At 53.2% G+C, this 5,000-nt stretch overlaps 1 pseudogene; it reads left to right on the top strand.

The window, feature by feature from the left end:
- Positions 1 to 3,190: 3,190 nt before the first annotated feature.
- Positions 3,191 to 5,000, top strand: LOC126448619 (small subunit ribosomal RNA; annotated as a pseudogene; the record flags this gene model as incomplete).

The raw sequence follows: 5,000 nt of genomic DNA, 5'->3' as shown, positions 1-5,000 counted from the left end.
TATCAACGAACCTGCCGCCGCCCCCCCCCCCAAATACACCTTTCCCTACAACAATGTGTACCTTAACCTAAGCTATATCGTACCTTAACCTAACCGACATTGCGCCTTAACCTAACCTACGTTGTACCTTAACCTAACCTATGTTGTACCTTAACCTAACCTATGTTGTACCTTAACCTAACCTACGTTGTGCCTTAACCTAACCTACGTTGTGCCTTAACCTAACCTACGTTGTGCCTTAACCTAACCTACGTTGTGCCTTAACCTAACCTACGTTGTGCCTTAACCTAACCTACGTTGTGCCTTAACCTAACCTACGTTGTGCCTTAACCTAACCTACGTTGTGCCTTAACCTAACCTACGTTGTGCCTTAACCTAACCTACGTTGTGCCTTAACCTAACCTACGTTGTGCCTTAACCTAACCTACGTTGTGCCTTAACCTAACCTACGTTGTGCCTTAACCTAACCTACGTTGTGCCTTAACCTAACCTACGTTGTGCCTTAACCTAACCTACGTTGTGCCTTAACCTAACCTACGTTGTGCCTTAACCTAACCTACGTTGTGCCTTAACCTAACCTACGTTGTGCCTTAACCTAACCTACGTTGTGCCTTAACCTAACCTACGTTGTGCCTTAACCTAACCTACGTTGTGCCTTAACCTAACCTACGTTGTGCCTTAACCTAACCTACGTTGTGCCTTAACCTAACCTACGTTGTGCCTTAACCTAACCTACGTTGTGCCTTAACCTAACCTACGTTGTGCCTTAACCTAACCTACGTTGTGCCTTAACCTAACCTACGTTGTGCCTTAACCTAACTTACGTTGTGCCTTAACCTAACTTACGTTGTGCCTTAACCTAACTTACGTTGTGCCTTAACCTAACCCATGTTGTGCCTTAACCTAACCCATGTTGTGCCTTAACCTAACCCATGTTGTGCCTTAACCTAACCCATGTTGTGCCTTAACGTAACCCATGTTGTGCCTTAACGTAACCCATGTTGTGCCTTAACGTAACCCATGTTGTGCCTTAACGTAACCCATGTTGTGCCTTAACGTAACCCATGTTGTGCCTTAACGTAACCCATGTTGTGCCTTAACGTAACCCATGTTGTGCCTTAACGTAACCCATGTTGTGCCTTAACGTAACCCATGTTGTGCCTTAACGTAACCCATGTTGTGCCTTAACGTAACCCATGTTGTGCCTTAACGTAACCCAATTTGTGCCTTAACGTAACCCAATTTGTGCCTTAACGTAACCCAATTTGTGCCTTAACGTAACCTAATTTGTGCCTTAACGTAACCTAATTTGTGCCTTAACGTAACCCATATTGCGCCTCAACCTAACCTATATTGCGCCTTAACCTGACGCACGTTGTCGCTGAACCTGCTCTGTAATTGTTATGCAACTCGTTAAATTAGTGTAGTGTTGCCTAACCGCAACCCTCGCAATATAGTTCGCTATTCGCACTGCCCGGTCCCCTGTGTATCGCGTCATGTTAAACACCTTGCAAGTGTTGCTGACTTTCCACATGCTCCTGCTATACACTGTAATGTGGATAGCAGCAGGACGTACATGCCCCCCCCCTTCCCCCCTGCCTTCGCAAGCTGGTCGTTGAGAAGTTTGCATGTTCAATGCCCTTCGCATGCCGACGTACTCAGCCTACGTTGTGGTACGGCCTGTCACCTGTCCGCGGATGTACGCAAAACCCACAAACTGTGCTGCACATTGGTCCGTATGTACTGAATGATACATCGTGGCACATGTGTGACCGTACGACGACTGCGCCTAGCAACGGCGGACCATACAGTCCAAATATTGTGGACGCAGCTACGTGTCGTCTCCCTTTAGGAGCTGGATTGCAGTGTGGTACGCCATTCAGACGTGTGGGAGGAACGGACGCCCTGGATGGCGATCAGCATGAGCAGTCTGTTGATGTAGTGGAGCGTGTATTCGGACGTAGTCGTCTCTTCTCACACACTGTGATAGCATGTTGCACCGCGTTCCACATCTGCGACATGCTGCAGAGGCCGGCTGACAGTCGTTCGCGCAATGGACACCGCATACGTACGGGGGCTACCTTCCACGTGTTCTCTAGGCGTGCACATGTTGTTGCGTCTATGTGGGCAGACGTAGTGTGTTGTGACACCTGACACAGGCATGCAATACTCGTTGCAAATGGCGATGGACGTCTACGTTTGCTGGTGACGTTACGCAAATGAACAACTGGTAACCCGTTGTGGTGCGGTTGTTCTCGCTAGAGGTGAATCAGTGTTGGCGACGATCGGTCGAGCTATTAACCGGTTGTTTCATGGATACCCACCATGCCCACGAACGTGAAAGGGGACCCACCATGCCCACGAACGTGAAAGGGGATCTGGGTGTGAGGCGATACGCGGCGGTGGCTGGGTGGGACCGTCCCCGGCCGGTGAGGGGGGGCCGCCCGGCGTGCTGGCAGCGCGGTGCGTGGGCGCACGCGCTACAGCCGGCTGGTGGGGGCGGCCAGTGGCAGGCGCGCCGGCCGACGGACGCGGCAGGCGGCGCAGCTGCGCGCCGGCGCCCCCTGCTCGCGGCGCCTTGCGGCCAAAGTAGGTCCTCGCGGGCCCGGTGCGAAGCGCGGTGGCCATCTGCAGTGTGCTGGTCCGATTGAGGACTGTGTGCGCTGAGGATGCGCCGCCGCCCGGCGCTCGGCGCCGCGACGCCGTCTGCTGCTCGGTCGCCCCAGCGGTTCTCGCAGGTGGTTTGTATCGCAGCTGTGCGGACGTGTTGGCGCGTGCGCTGTGCTGGGAGAGTTCGCTTCGGCACCCAAGTGGGGCTTTTGTCCTTCTGTGGCGCTGGCGTTGGAGCTGCCGGTCACCGTAGGTGGCGCGTGTTGTCTCCCGCCGGCAATGCCACGACAGCACGCTCCCGGGCCTCTGTCGGCAGCGGCAAGCTCAGTTGGGAGCACGGGTGGTCGCACCTAAAGCGTCTACTCGCCTAACTCCGGGCGATTGCGCCTCTCTCGAACCCGACCAAGTACTTAGGACGGCGCTGCGCGCCGCCGGGACCTGAGAGGGTTTCGAGGTGTGTTGTGCAGGGGAGCTCAGCCTCCTCCTGTTTGCAGAATAATTGAGCGGACGCTTGCGTGTTCGCGCGGGCCCCCGGGACACACTCCCGGGCGGCCGGCTGCTCAGCTCTAGTTGACGCAGCTCCCTGGTTGATCCTGCCAGTAGTCATATGCTTGTCTCAAAGATTAAGCCATGCATGTCTCAGTACAAGCCGCATTAAGGTGAAACCGCGAATGGCTCATTAAATCAGTTATGGTTCCTTAGATCGTACCCACGTTACTTGGATAACTGTGGTAATTCTAGAGCTAATACATGCAAACAGAGTCCCGACCAGAGATGGAAGGGACGCTTTTATTAGATCAAAACCAATCGGTCGGCTCGTCCGGTCCGTTTGCCTTGGTGACTCTGAATAACTTTGGGCTGATCGCACGGTCCTCGTACCGGCGACGCATCTTTCAAATGTCTGCCTTATCAACTGTCGATGGTAGGTTCTGCGCCTACCATGGTTGTAACGGGTAACGGGGAATCAGGGTTCGATTCCGGAGAGGGAGCCTGAGAAACGGCTACCACATCCAAGGAAGGCAGCAGGCGCGCAAATTACCCACTCCCGGCACGGGGAGGTAGTGACGAAAAATAACGATACGGGACTCATCCGAGGCCCCGTAATCGGAATGAGTACACTTTAAATCCTTTAACGAGTATCTATTGGAGGGCAAGTCTGGTGCCAGCAGCCGCGGTAATTCCAGCTCCAATAGCGTATATTAAAGTTGTTGCGGTTAAAAAGCTCGTAGTTGGATTTGTGTCCCACGCTGTTGGTTCACCGCCCGTCGGTGTTTAACTGGCATGTATCGTGGGACGTCCTGCCGGTGGGGCGAGCCGAAGGCGTGCGACCGCCTCGTGCGTGCTCGTGCGTCCCGAGGCGGACCCCGTTGAAATCCTACCAGGGTGCTCTTTATTGAGTGTCTCGGTGGGCCGGCACGTTTACTTTGAACAAATTAGAGTGCTTAAAGCAGGCAAGCCCGCCTGAATACTGTGTGCATGGAATAATGGAATAGGACCTCGGTTCTATTTTGTTGGTTTTCGGAACCCGAGGTAATGATTAATAGGGACAGGCGGGGGCATTCGTATTGCGACGTTAGAGGTGAAATTCTTGGATCGTCGCAAGACGAACAGAAGCGAAAGCATTTGCCAAGTATGTTTTCATTAATCAAGAACGAAAGTTAGAGGTTCGAAGGCGATCAGATACCGCCCTAGTTCTAACCATAAACGATGCCAGCCAGCGATCCGCCGCAGTTCCTCCGATGACTCGGCGGGCAGCCTCCGGGAAACCAAAGCTTTTGGGTTCCGGGGGAAGTATGGTTGCAAAGCTGAAACTTAAAGGAATTGACGGAAGGGCACCACCAGGAGTGGAGCCTGCGGCTTAATTTGACTCAACACGGGAAACCTCACCAGGCCCGGACACCGGAAGGATTGACAGATTGATAGCTCTTTCTTGATTCGGTGGGTGGTGGTGCATGGCCGTTCTTAGTTGGTGGAGCGATTTGTCTGGTTAATTCCGATAACGAACGAGACTCTAGCCTGCTAACTAGTCGCGTGACATCCTTCGTGCTGTCAGCGATTACTTTTCTTCTTAGAGGGACAGGCGGCTTCTAGCCGCACGAGATTGAGCAATAACAGGTCTGTGATGCCCTTAGATGTTCTGGGCCGCACGCGCGCTACACTGAAGGAATCAGCGTGTCTTCCTAGGCCGAAAGGTCGGGGTAACCCGCTGAACCTCCTTCGTGCTAGGGATTGGGGCTTGCAATTGTTCCCCATGAACGAGGAATTCCCAGTAAGCGCGAGTCATAAGCTCGCGTTGATTACGTCCCTGCCCTTTGTACACACCGCCCGTCGCTACTACCGATTGAATGATTTAGTGAGGTCTTCGGACTGGTACGCGGCATTGACTCTGT

The sequence above is a fragment of the Schistocerca serialis genome, unplaced genomic scaffold (assembly GCF_023864345.2).
Source record: "Schistocerca serialis cubense isolate TAMUIC-IGC-003099 unplaced genomic scaffold, iqSchSeri2.2 HiC_scaffold_617, whole genome shotgun sequence".
Lineage (NCBI taxonomy): Eukaryota > Metazoa > Arthropoda > Insecta > Orthoptera > Acrididae > Schistocerca > Schistocerca serialis.
The sequence above is the reverse complement of the archived record's forward strand: the minus strand, read 5'-3'. Positions and strand labels throughout refer to the sequence as shown.